The 14,442-nt window shown below is 38.3% G+C and overlaps 1 long non-coding RNA gene across 1 annotated transcript in view; it reads right to left on the reverse strand.

Annotated features, from left to right (window-relative positions):
- Positions 1–8,076: 8,076 nt before the first annotated feature.
- LOC129145186 (uncharacterized) overlaps positions 8,077–14,442 on the reverse strand; it is a 42,133-nt gene continuing 35,767 nt past the window's right edge. The window contains exon 3 of the long non-coding RNA XR_008550378.1: positions 8,077–8,164. This is a non-coding gene — a long non-coding RNA (uncharacterized LOC129145186). The remainder of the gene's footprint in view (positions 8,165–14,442) is intronic.

The following is a 14,442-nucleotide window of genomic DNA, read 5'->3' on the forward strand; positions in this document are numbered from 1 at the left end:
GCTTTAGATAGCCTTGTGCAGATTTTTGTATAAATATGAATTTTCAACTCCTTTGGGTAAATACCAAGTAGTGCAATTGCTGGATCATATGGTGAAAATATGTTCAGTTTTCAAACTGTCTTCCAAAGTGGCTGTACCATTTTACATCTTCACCAGCCATGTATGAAAATTCCTATTGCTCCACATTCTTGCCAATATTTAGTGTTGCTTACTAATTTTTGATTTCTAAGAGAAGTGTTGTATCTGACATGAACTAGAATGGAATTAATTGGTCAGTCTTTTCCTTAACTTTGATTGAAGAAAGAATTTGGGGAAATGAAAAGCTCAAATGTCTTGGTGATAATAAATAACTGAAATATGTAAACATCTAAAAAGCAAATGAGAAAAAAAATAGAATTGAAATTTTGCCAACTCCAATTTAATTTAACAAACATTTATTGAGATGCTCAAATGTAAAAAGTTTGCTGCTGGTTCCTTTTTGGGATATAATAAGCAAAAAGCCATGGAGTACAACTTTCTCAATTCTAGAGCTCTTTCACAAATGAGCCTAGTAATGGGCCCAAATAATTCTGTCCCATTAATCTGCTACTTTGCTCTGAGTGCATTGCTTTCCCTACTTTTTCTAGCTAATATATAAACTGTTTTCCAATATGGAAACTTACTATGCTTCTGTGAAGTGAATATATATTACAAACAATTTTCAGGGTTTTGGGGCAGAATAATAGGGAGACTCCAGGTGTGGTGTTTGAGGTCTGTGAGCTCTTGATTATGCTTTGTCTTGGAGTGGATGCTACAATTTGCACCTTTAACAGAGGTCAAACTGATGCATAGTTCACTTCAGAATATGGTCCCCAAAGTAGGTTAATGGTAAGCAAATAAACTTTCTTCAGAAGGAATTTTCTGCATTTGCTATCAGAGTTAATAGGTATCTGTGATAGTTCTATGTCTACATCAGCTACTGATTTGTAATCATTTTTACTAAGCAAATGAGTAAATCTAAAATGTACAAATTTTTTTTTTGAAGAAGGATTGTTTTGCTTTTTATTTTATTTATTTATTTATTTATTTTTTAAATTTTATTTTTATATTCCCCATACAATTACAACCCCCTTATTTTGACCCCAATCCTTCCTTTCCCCACCCCCCCACCCCCATAGAGTGTCTCTGGTCCATAGTTGTTTGTTGATTTTGATATTTTGTTTCTTATAGTTGTTCTTTTTCCTGGTCCCTTATTTAAGTTTTCTAGATTCCTGCTATGAGTGAGACTATCCGGTATTTTTCTTTTTCTTTCTGGCTTATTTTCGCTGAGCATGATCCCTTCCAGCTCCATCCATGTTGCAAATTGCATGTGTTTATCTTTTTTGAATGCTGAGTAATATTCCATGGTGTATATGTACCACATCTTCTTGATCCAGTCATCTATTTTTGGGCATTTGGGTTGTTTCCAAAGCTTAGCTATTGTAAATAGTGCTGCTATAAACATAGGGGTGCAGGTGCTCTTTGGAATTAATGTTTCTGTGTCCTTTGGGTAAATACCTAGGAGTGGAATCACTGGATCATATGGAAGCTCTATGTTTAGTAGGTCAAGAAATCTCCACACAGCTCTCCATAGTGGTTGGACCAGTTTGCACTCCCACCAGCAGTGCAGGAGAGTTCCTTTTTCTCCACAACCTCGCCAACATTTGTTGTTGCTAGTTTTTTTAATATGTGCCATTCTCACTGATGTCAGATGGTATCTCATTGTAGTTTTGATTAGCATTTTCCTGATTACAAGTGATATTGAACATTTTTTCATACACCTGTTGGCCATTTGCATTTCCTCTTCAGAGAAGTTTCTTTTTAGCTCTTCTGTCCTAAAATGTACAAATATTTAGATTTACTTCCCACCTTTCACTTTTCTCCCTTTTCCTCTCAGCAATTTTTGTGATTTCCATCCAATAAACTTGTACTGACTTTCATTCTATTTAAGGGAAAGTTTTAGTTCTCATGATGGATTTGTACAGATTATTTGGTGCACTTTGTTTGGAAGTACATTGTGATTGAATTAAAGTTCAAGGGAAGAGAGTGTTGGGATTAATTAGTAGTGAAAGAGTTTGAGGAAATAGTGATTGTAACAGGACCTTACTCTCCATACAGTTAACCCATATGGATGGTGCAGTACCTCTCCCCTTAATGTATCCTTAAAATCACTCCTTAATTCCACAAGTTGCAATATGAAGGCAAATCAGGCACAGACCAAGTGCTTGCATTAACATAGGTCAGTAAATACTTGATATTTATTTACTCTGTATATAGAAGATACCTAAGGTATGCCGATTTGTGACATGGATTTTAATAGTTTGAAGCCTTGCATAGTTGAAATCATTTGTCATCATCTGTGTCAGGCTTTCTGCTTGATGGAATGTGGTCAGTGGTATTAATAGCCCAGCTGCATATCTAAAAGGTCCAGTTAAGTTGCAGTTTCCTAAATTGGTAGTGAGAGGTTAATTCCCATTTTCTGGAATGAATGTTACGAAGGTATTTTAAGTCCCTACCAGTTTCTGCTCATAAGACCCAATAAGTATGATTTTATTAGTACGGTTGACATGATAGTCTGTGAAATGTCAAGATGACCAAGAATTCTCTGTGTTAGGTTCTGTCAGGCAATGGAAGAACTGATTTAACCCAGAAGCAAGATGGCAATGGTGCATTGCTGTCCCAGGCTAGGTGAGAACAGACTGCTTGCGTTGGGGCTTGAAATTTGGTATGGATAGAAAGGCATTTGCTGGATTAATAACTACCTACCATGATCCAGGGGTTATATTAATTTGTCCTTTAAAGATGTTCTATATGGAGCAGCTGCTGCAATTAGAATTATCAGTAACTTTACAACAACCTAGGATCCAGCTGCCTTTTATATAGACTGAAAAGAAGAATTACATTGAGAGGTGATATGAATCATCATCCTTTCATATTGGAGAATGCAAAGAACTCCATAATTCAATGAAGCTCACTATTCTGGTTGGGAGAGAACTTTCAGAGGCTGATGCCTTACCATTATACCACAATAGCCCTATCTCTACAGATAAGAACGCCCATGTGATGATTCTGTGAATTAGACTCACAAGAATGACTATTTCAGGATCTGGGAATGTAATTGAAAAAAAATCTATTTGTGTCAGTTGACCCCCATAAGCCTCACACTGGTGGGCCATGGTATGATTATGGTTCAGTGTAAATAGAGCTTGAATCTAGGTAATAGTAAGATAGGCCTGGAGGTTTTCCTTTTCCTAGAGTGTGATCAGCCTATATATAAACACCCTTGTGGGAGGAGTAATATTTCAGAATATAATTATAGTAATATTGGTTAAATATTTTTTTGTGAAGGGACCAAGACCAAGAACTCTGAGCTATGGACTTGCTTGAGGCTACACTGGGTGAGAAGATGTGCTTCTCCAACTTAGGTTACTCCACACTCAATCTAGAATTTTTCTGATTACATTTATATTACATATATGATTATTAAGTAGGCTGTCTATTTATTTCATTGAAACATGCTGATTAACAACTGGAGATATCTGTAGGTCAAACATAACTAGTAAAGATGGAATTTGTGTTTACTTTGTCTTTAGTGGTTAAGTGATATTACTTGGTATTCCAGAATTCCACTGTCCATTTAAACTCAGGACATCCATTTCAGTGGTGTCATTTCTGACCATCATCATCCCCACAGCTTGCAAAGACAGCCCCAGCTTGGCACAGAGCTCTTCCAGGAGGATAGTGGCTCTCTCTTTAATGCCTCTCAGTACCTTAGTCAAGGGGGTGTCCTTTGGACTCTTAAGAAATGTGGTAGGTAAGACTTTGGGTTCATTCCATTGTTTCTCTCTTTCTAGACTTTCAGTTCTTCTATTTCATGCCAAATAGGTTCTGGCATTTTATTCTGATGGATTCAGTCACCTAGCAAACTGTTAGAACCCTTCCCAGTTAATTAATTATTCTAGCTAAACCATAATAAAACATTTGATTTAGTTCAACATTATATTTATCCTTCTGTGTCTTTAACTTTTAGAATCTACTCCCCCATGTATTATCCAAGTTTCTACCAATATGTATTTGCAAAATATTGTTATCCTTTTGGAATGTAAAACATTTTTTTAATTTCAACTTTATTTTTTAATTTATTAAATTCATTTATTTTCTTACATTATTGTTAATTTTTGGACAGTATTTGATTTCTCCCCTCAGGTATAGTTCCCATAGTTCTCCCACCACCATGGCACCAGTGTATCCTTCTCCACTGTCCCTTGTGCTCTTTCCTCCCCAGTGTTGACCGCTCTTCCTCCTTGTCCCCTGCTGGATGCCTCAGATGTATGGTCAGCTTGCAGGTTTTGTTTTTTCCTGACCCTCTGTTTGGTTTCTCTATATTCCACATATGAGTGAAACCATCGGATAGTTATCTTTTTTCTTCTGATTCATTTCCTTTAGCATAATCCCTACCAGCTCCATTCATGATGTCACAAATGGCATAAGTTTATCTTGATTGCGGAATAGTATTCCATTGTGTATATATACCCCATGTTCTTGATCCAGTCATCTGTTTTGGGGCATTTAGGTTGTTTCCATATCTTGGCTATACTGGCTGCAATTAAGATAGGGGTGCATATTTCCTTTCAAATTAGTACTTTTGTGTTCTTTGGGTAGATTCCTAGGGCTGGGATCGCTGGATTGTATGGTAGAGCCATTTTTGGCATTTTGAGGAAATTCCACACAGATTTACATTGTGGCTGGACCAGAGGAATGTAAACTCTTATCTCTCAAATATGACTTGGCACTTGCCTCTTTGGAGAGTGTTGAGATCTGACTTTAGTTATATGTCTTGAGGTGGTAAAAGGTGGTAAGGAGATAGACACTCATTTTTAGAGAAAGTTAAAGGACCTTTAAGTAGGATCATGTTTCTCTCTTCAAAATGTAGAGAACAGCTTTTACTGGCAAGTGAGGCTTAGGTACATTAGATTGAAAGTATTCAACCTTGTCTAAGTTGACACAATTTCTTCCTTGCAAGAGTCAGGCATCTATTCTTTCCAATTCTTGAGCCTTCACCTAAGAAACTTTGTCTGTGAATTCATATTATATTTTGATTCTGTAGCTCACAAAATTATAATTTGATTACTTATATCTAACTACAATTCCAAGAACCAAGAAGTATTTTATGGCCAATAAAGACTCCTTATGGTCTTCTATGACTTGATTCAGGGAAAGTTTTTTCAGAGTTCTTGTAGTTACTTATTACTGCAAGTGTCAAGTTTTTTAGCCACTTTATCACTTAAAGCCTGGCCTTCAGTAGGAAATTTATCCCAAGTAGTCAGAGGTAATAATTTAAGTAACTTTGATACTGTTTCTTGATACAGATTATCAGTACCCCTTTTGCTATTAGCAAGGAAAATTATCACTGTGTTCACAGTTATAGAGGGAAGTAACCCAATTACAGAATCCAATCTTTGAGAGTCAATATCTGGCTCCATTCATAGTAAAAGGTACTCTATCAATCAAGGTGCAGAAATAAGCCATGATAGATATTTCAAATGGAGGACTTTAATATAAGGAATTGATTACTATTATTAGGTATTTGTTGTGGCATAACCAATTTCCTCAAAATTGAGTTGTTTAAAACAACAAACATTTATTATTTCATATAGTTTCTGAGGTTCAGGATTCCAGGAGCAGCTTAGGGTGTCTATGAGGTTGCAGTCAAACTTTTGGATGGGATTGCAGTTATCTGAAGGCTTGGATAGAGACAGATGATCTGCTTCCAAGATGGCGCACTTATATAGCTATTGGCAGGAGCTGAGCAGGAGCTCAGCCTCTCACTGGCATTTGGCAAAAGACCTCAGTTTCTTCCCAAATGGGCTCCCTCAGGGCTGTTTGAGTGTCCTCATGACATAACAGTTGGCTACCCCCAGAGAACATGATCTAAGAGTGAGAGCAGCAGGAATCTACTATCCCTTTTATGACCTAGACACATACCATCATTTCTGTTATATTCTACTCATATGATGCAAGTCACTAAGAACAACCCACAAAATGTGGTCCACTTTTTGGAGAGAAAAATGATATGAATATCATTTACTGATATTGGGAGATTGAAAGAGCAGAAAAGAAATGCCAAGGTGGGCTGATACTAGTACTTATAGTAAACAGCTACTATTTCTGGGGTTGTAGGAACAAAAAATTTGTGCAGTAGGTCACAGGACTGGCCTGGGTGGCCAGAGCTTTGACTTGGAATGACAGATACCAACTGGTTGTTGCATGGGTTTGCAAGGAGGCTACACTTGATTGGTGTTCATCTCTCTGAGGAAAGGATGATCTGAGGCTACTCTTTCTCAAGAGTGCACAGTGTGCTATTACTCTCACTGAAGGGCACATCAGCTGATGATTTTGCCTATGAGGGGTATAGCATTTTGGGTGTGGTAGTTGTTTTCTGCTGCTGTAATAAAACTTATAGAAGCTGTAAATAGAAGGAGAGTTCAGTCTTCCCTCCTCCTGTCTTTCAATTTCACACAAGTCTCTTTTACTGACAAAAACTAACATGAATCCATCTGGAAAGGGAATATTGAAAATATAGTGTCAAGGAGCACAGTATGCATGGGTTGCATTGGCACTGAGAGACAATAGGTGACTAATTGGCACAGCCTGACATTGGTTTATTTTTCTTGCAGGAACTCTCTCTCAAATCATCCTTAATTCTTCATGTTGAACTATGAAGGCCATCAGACCTGATCCTGATCTCTGCATTACTTCTGTCCAGTAAGTGACTAGAGCCCAGTATGCATACAATACTCTGCATTTTGAAAGTAGTAAAGACAGAAAATATGGGATGGATGGATTTTAATGAGATGAAGACTTGAAAAGTTGAAATCACTTTAGATCATTATCTATCTCAGACCCAAAATGACAAGTTGGCTATATGGGACTGGCTACTGTACAAGGTTGGATCTCTGAAAGTCTCCATCAGACCATAGCTGATGACCTATTCTCTCTTACCCTCTATCATATTCTCTTGACATATTTGGTGAATATGCCCCAGTTTATAGTTATTCTACATGGCTTGCTCCAGTTTAGAGATTCAAGTGAACTGAAGGCATGTAGTTCTGGAGAAAGTTGTGAATTCAGCACTCTTTAGATCTCTGCAAAAGAGTATTATTATCACATGAGTAGTCTAGAACTTGGGATTCCCAGATATTCTTTGAAGGAGCCTCAAATGGGCAAATTACTCCCACACCCTTTGCCAAGAACCCTTTTAATCGTAGCTTCTTTGTTCTTCTTTGATTTTGTTCTTAATCTAAACTCTGGAAGATGCAATTAGGAACTCTTGGTTGCTTTGAGATTTGGTATCTGGGGAGTATCTGCACTCAGAGCAGTTCAAATAGTTTTGTGCTATCTTAGTACATGCCCATTCTCTCTTTATATTCTCCTTGCACACGCTTTAAGGAATGTTTAAAGCTAAAATAAATTTGTAAACATGCTCAAGAATTTAAATGGAAAGTTAATATCAGAAGCTAGCAATTGGATAACATTTCCAATTCCTGTTCTGGCTTGTGAGCTTTCGTCTGGTCTGGCTGCCTACTTACTGGCCAGAATGAGGAAGACAGAGCAGTTTTTTCTCTGCTTTACCTTTCTTTTTAGGGATGCCCTCTCTCTTCCTTCCCAGCAACTATTTCATGTCCCATTTGATGGTGCCTTTGTGGTTGGATGAACTGATGTAATTCACAACTTCTCTGTATATCCATCTCCTTATTGGACTGCCTTGTCAACTCCTCTAACTGAGTATTTCATAGGTACTTCACTTAAAATACCCAAACTAAGTTCCTGATCATTAGAACCCCATCAACTTTCACTTTCTTAATCTTTCCACTTCAGTTGATGAAAACACTAAGTTCCTGGTTACTCAGGCCAAAAAACATAGTTCTTTGTCTTGTTCCTTGTAATTAATCTGTTAGCGGATCATATCAGTTCTTCTATCTAAATATAATGGAATCTGTCCACTGCTTCTCATCCATGGCCACTACCACTCTAGTAGTCCCTCTGTCATCTCTCACCTTGATCTGTGCAACAACCTTCCGCAGGATTTATCTGCTTCAATCCTTGCCCCACCTCAGGCTCTTCTCAACACCACAGCTTCATGATCCTTTAGGAATAAGTCAGATCATGTCACTCTTCTGCTCAAGCCCTCCCATGGCTCCCATGTCACTCACAGCAAAACACTACGTCTTTCAAAAGGACCCCCAAGGACTCTGTGCTGGTTGGTCCTCACTAATCCTTGGAACTCTATCTTCTGGTTGTCCCCCTTAACTTCCCTCCACACTACACATGCTGTTATCTTTCTGTCTTGTTTTGTTCTTTGAATAAATCACACAAATTTCCCCCTCATGATCTTTTGAGTCATTTTTCCCTCTTCCTATGGGTACCCCACTTCATCAGGTATTAGTATTGTTTGCTTTTTCCTCTCCTGGTCTTATCTAAAATATCACCTTCTCAGTGGGGACTTCCCTGATCATTGAATTTAAAATTGAAGCCACCTTGACTTCCTGCCTGGCATGTTATATCCTGCCTCTCTGTTTTATTTGTTTATTTATTTATTTATTTATTTACTTATTTATTTATTTATTTATTTATAATTTTTTTAGAGAACATTTTTTTAGTTCCCTAAGGACTCATTTTATTTATTTTATTTTAATTTTTAAAGATTTATTTAGTTATGCATACAAGAGCTGGGGTACAGGTCAGAGATGCAGGGGGTGGGGGGAGGGCGGATGAGAGGGTGAGAGGATTCACCAGAGACAGAGCGGGGAACAGAACAGGCAGACTGACTGAAACACACTGCTGAGGGGAGCAGCGAGTGAGAAAGGAGAGGTCTGCCTCACCATGTGGGTTGCTCCCTGGCTGGCCAGGGATCGAACTCGTGCTGCAGAGGCTGCGGATTGCTTCATAGTGTGGTGCTTAACCCCTTGCACCACCAGGGAGGCCCTATTTATTTATTTTTATAGCAGTCATCTCCATTTGACAAACCGAAGCAGCCAAGTGAAAAAAAAAATTGACTAATGTATTTTTGATTGTCTGCCCTTGTTTAACATAATGTAAGGCCTGTGAGTACTTGCATCTTTGTTGTTTTGTGCATTCCTGAGTCCCGAGTTCCTGGAAGAGAGCTTGTCACATAGTAGGCCTTCAGCAAATACTGGTTAAGTGAATGTGTAAATATATGCTTGAAAAAAAAAGAAAATGAATCTCCGAAATATAATATAGTAAGACTAGATGATCTATAGAACACTTTCAGTTCTAAATCTATGGAAGTGAGACTCAGAATGGAGTTCCTTCTTGGTGGCGGTAATAGGCTATATATTTAACATCTGGTAATGTACTAGCCCTGAATAATCAAAACTCTTGCCAGCCATAAAGTGACAGGCTGGTCTTATTGATCATGCATATAGGCTAGATATCAACCCTGCTTTTACTCAGGAATATCTGCATTTTAAAAAGATTCTCTTAAAGATTGAAAAGCCCAGGTTATCATTTTCTAATAGAAATCTCAGTATACCAGTATACCAGCAGTAGGAAATATTTGACATTTCATCTCACCTCTAGAAAGTATGCCTATTCTGCACATTCATAAGTTGAATCCTGAATTTTTATGTAAATCTCTGAGATTTAAACATACCAGAAATAGATTTTGTGTGATGTTTTCTCCCTGGGTTAGTAGAATTTTCGCTGTCTTGGTTTACTTGTTCAGCAGTTGAGTATAAAAAACAAAGCAGCATTTAGTTTTGAGTCCTTCTGGTTATATTTGAGAAGGCTGACACTAAGAAGCCCCTAAGGAGATTTTAGTAATGAAACAATTAACCACTAAGACCATTTCCTATTTGTGTCAGCATTTGATAATGGCATAATATACAAACTATCTTAATACTGTGGGCATTGTTATGTTAAAGAAAAAATATATGGAGAAGGATTGCATGATCAGATCACTGATTCACTGGCGAAGTAGGAGAGGATTCATTTATTCATTCATTTATCAAATATTTGTTGAGTGCTTACTATATGCCAAGAACTTTTCTTGGTATTTGTGATAGACAAAACTCTTTTTCCTGGAAAGAGTTGCATATTTCATTCTGAACATTGATTGAGTGCCAAAGATATGCCAGATACAGTGCTAGGTTCTGGGAATATGAAATTTGTGTATCATTGGGTACCTTATTCTCTAAAAGGAAGGCTTGTTTTTAAATATCTGGGTAAGCTACAGGGGAGGGCATAGAGAAGGGGTGGCCAATTCTATATGAGAGGTCTGGTAAGATAAAGAATTCCTACAGAAACTAGTGTATGGAATGAGTCTTGGAATATGAGTTAGGTGTTTGTTAGGACTGGAGATTGGGGACTTTTCAGGCTAAGAAATTCGGCACGATCAAAGGCTGGGAGTTATAAAACCACAGGGAGAATCGGAGGGTTATAAGAATATTGAGATTATGACAACTACTAAGATTGATCATTTAGGGTCTTCTATGTTATTTTAAGAATTCTGAAACAATTTTATAATTGATCCCTCTGGCTTGTAAAGATTACTATCACTTTGGAAGCATATGGAGAATGAATTATAGGATATGAGACTAGAGATAGGCTAATAGGTGGCTATTTCCAAATTGAGATAAGGGGTGAATAAAGCTGAATTCTGGCAATTAGAAGAGGAAAGAGAGGAAGGTATAGATATGAGCATGATGAGAGGGCCTCCCTGGTGGCGCAGGGGTTAAAGTCAGCGCTATCAAGCTATTGCTAGCCACTGCGGCCTGAGTTTGATCCCCAGCCAGGGAGCTACTACCCACATGGTGCAGCAGACCACTCCTGTCTCACCCGCTGCTCCCCTCAGCAGTGTATTTCAGTAGATCCACCTGTTCTCCCCAGTCTGTCTCTGGTGAATCCTCCCACTCTCTGCACCTCTGGCCTATACCCCAGTTCTTCTATGCAAAAATAAATTTAAAAAAAATTTAAAAATAAAATTGATGATGACATGGGATTGATAGGGCTTAGTCAATGGAACTCAAAGACTTGAGATAAAGGGGAAGTAAAGAAAGATTTCTTGCTTGATTGCTTGATTGATTTCTTGAGTGAAAGAATAAGTAGTGGTGACTACTACCGCAATAAGATTCACAGAACAGATTCTCAGTCTTGGGATGAGTATGGTTTGGGAGTTGACTGAGTGATCTGGCTAGAGGTCCCTAAGTAGCATTCACCATAAAGAGTGATTAATATCAGAGACATTGATAAACTCATTCAGAAGGTGTTTGTAGGTGAGACAAGTTTGGGGATCGCCAGCATACAATGGTGATCTCTGGAAGAGTCCACTCAAGTGCTTCTCTGAAGGGCTTCCCAACATCTAAACCAGGAACAGATTCATTAACTGATGTGGATTTTTTTTCAGTTTGTGTGTTTGAATTGATGTCCAAAACATGGGGTTAAAGGAAGGGAATGGTTTGAAATGACTTAAGATTGCTTTAACCATTCAATTTCATGGTGAAAAGCAGGGTGAGTCTGCCTTAATTGAAGTGATCATTGCTATGTGACTATGAGGCAGTGGACAGAAGCTGACTCGGTCCTCATGTAGTGGATGGTCCTTTCTCACTTCCATTAAATGCTAGGATTAAAACTTTATTCACTGAGCTTCATATTGACTGCATTTAAAATGTACACTCCCAAGCTAACCTGTTGGGCTTAACATTTTGCCCATTATATATACTTTTTTTTGAAAAAAAAAAAAAAAAAGATTTATTTATTTATTTATACAAGCATGGGCACAGTCAGAAGCACGGGATGGTGAGAGAATTCACCAGAGCCAGAGCGGGCAGCAGAGCAGGCAGAAGGACCGAAGTACACTGCTGAGGGGAGCAGCGGGCGGCAGGAGAGGTCTGCGTGCCATGTGGGACCCTCCTCCGGTGGCCGGGGAGCAGCCGGGGATTGAACCGGCGCTGCAGAGACTGCGGGCAGCTTCGCAACCCAGCGCTCAACCGCTGCGCCACCAGGGAGGCCCCCGTTATATATAATTTAATAATAACAAAATTTCCATGACTTGCTTCCAAAATAATGAATTGCTTCTATATTTGAAGCCCCATAACATTTGATTAATACCTCCATTATGGTTCTAATCTAATGCTATAAATATTATTTTTTCCATGACATCCTCTATTAGACTGTGTCTCCAAGGACAGAAACCTCATCTTATTCATTACCATATCTAGCACCAAACACAGTAGATGTTCAGTTAAATCATTCATGGAAATAGCACCTATTTGGCTCTTTAAGTTTCAAAGCACTTCAATCTAGGTATTTTGTAACCAAAACACTCTTGTAACTGGGAAGTAAATGATTTTATTATCCTCATTTTACACATGAGGAATGGGAGTGGAGGAAGTTAAATAGCTTGAACAAGGTTACACAGTCATGAAGAGATGGCCCTTGAACCTAGGTTTTCTCATCCCAGTTCCTTCCCTTTTCTCTGCATTGCTAAGCCTTTCCCAGAAAAGGTTACTAAAGGGGAGGAGACTAAGAGCGCTGGGCCCTTTGGAGAAGTATGGAGTAAATGAGATTTTGTCTCAGAACATGGAAGCTGGGAATAGAGGTGAAAAACTACATCCACTGCCAATTTTGTCTAGAGTAGCCTTGAAAGCTAACATTTTATAAAGACACCACTGAGCTCAGATTTCCACGGAGGGCAGGTCAGCAGTAATCCTGGCATTATGTGCTCTCAGGCCTGTGACCACAACATAAATGCTGGTGAAAGAACTCTTGCAGTCAGTTTGCGAACTCCGTTTGAAAATGCAGGTGTGATTGTACAGAGCCAGGAAAATAGGGACCATGAGTTACAAGGGCAGATGTTAAATATTCATCTCAAGAAAGGATCATTGGGGTTTATAATAGTGTTGACTGCACTCAAGTTTGTTTATTTGGTTTTCTTTTTTTTTTTTTTTTTTGGTTAGAAGCAAAAGGAGTCTGTTGCTGTAGACTCCAAGCGCTAGTTTTAAAAACTTGGTGTTAAAAGGGAATAAATGTTATTTACAGAGGCAGAATCCAGTATGCTTTAAATAATGGGCAGGAAAATTGGATTCTTAGAAAGTAAGTTTTGTGATGGTTAAGTTAGTCTAATTAGGGATGTGCCTTTTACCATTTTTATGGCAAGAGCTCTTTGATGTAGGCTCTGTGGATTGATGCATAAAGATCAGGAAGGAGAGAATGAAAAATATCGTGGGAACAAGACTTGTGATATTCATTAAATATATAGGACTACAGCTGTCTCCCTCTCACCCCTGTCCCGCCTCCACCCAGGGTATTGTTGACTGAATGCCTTTGAATTACTCTTCCTCCGCTCCTATAATGGGCTGGTGCACGTGGTCTATTATAGCAAGGGTTTAAAGATGGCGTTGAGTAAAAGTTAATGTCTTCTTTCCTTACAGCATTTAAAGAATTGCAATTTGCCAATCTGCTTCCTGGTGTTTACATGTATATGGGGCTCTGACAGGGTCTCTGTGATTTCTCTGTTTGTGTATACAGCAATTTGCTGCAAAATCTTTGCATTCATTTATTGAGTTATATCTCCCAATGCAGACACTTTCTTTCAAAGATTTTTAGAAAGGGAATGCTGCTATGTGCAGTGTTTATCCCCACAAAAGAAGTCAACAGATGGGGTTTCACTTCATTTTTCCTTGCCACCTCCCTTGCTTCATACCCTTGTCTACCGTTTTTAGGCTAATGCTTCAGTCCTGTTATTTTATTGATTTTCTTTTCATCACTTAGTCATGCATCGACAAGAAACAATACAGCCAAACCTGGGTGTTTGGTCAAATGACCTGTCCATGGTCTTATCTTTCTGTCTGGTTCCATTCTATGATGATGGAATGGAAAATCCTTGAAGGCAGGTGCCATATCTATCCATCATCCACATTCTATACCAGGTATCTTTTTAACATTTATTAAATGTTTATTAAAGCATGATAAAAGTTTGATGGAATGACCCCAGAAAAAATATTTTACTCCCTCCTTTTGTTTTATTATTATTTTTCTTTTTTAGTGACTGGTGAAATAGGAAAAGGTGGGGGTAGTCATTTAGACACGAAAGACATTTCTCTAAATGTCAATACTTATGAAACGCCATTTTAAACCTTTATAAATGATTATCTTCTTCAGTACTGATGAGGCAGTTTCACAATGCTGCTCAATTTATTTACTCAGGAGACCAATTTATTTCACTACCTCTGTACTAACTGTTTGCATTGACATCTAGGTCTGCTTTGAGCAAGCAACTGTGACAAGTTGTTTATTGAACTGTAAACAGGTATTGTCTGAATCTAAACAATGGCTTTATCTAATTAGGAGACCCTGGGCATTATCTTAGCCCCATGTGGCTATTCTAACTCAGTCTAGCAGCTC

This window comes from Talpa occidentalis, unplaced genomic scaffold (genome assembly GCF_014898055.3).
Source record: "Talpa occidentalis isolate TD23 unplaced genomic scaffold, MPIMG_talOcc4v2.1 talOcc4.9, whole genome shotgun sequence".
NCBI lineage: Eukaryota > Metazoa > Chordata > Mammalia > Eulipotyphla > Talpidae > Talpa > Talpa occidentalis.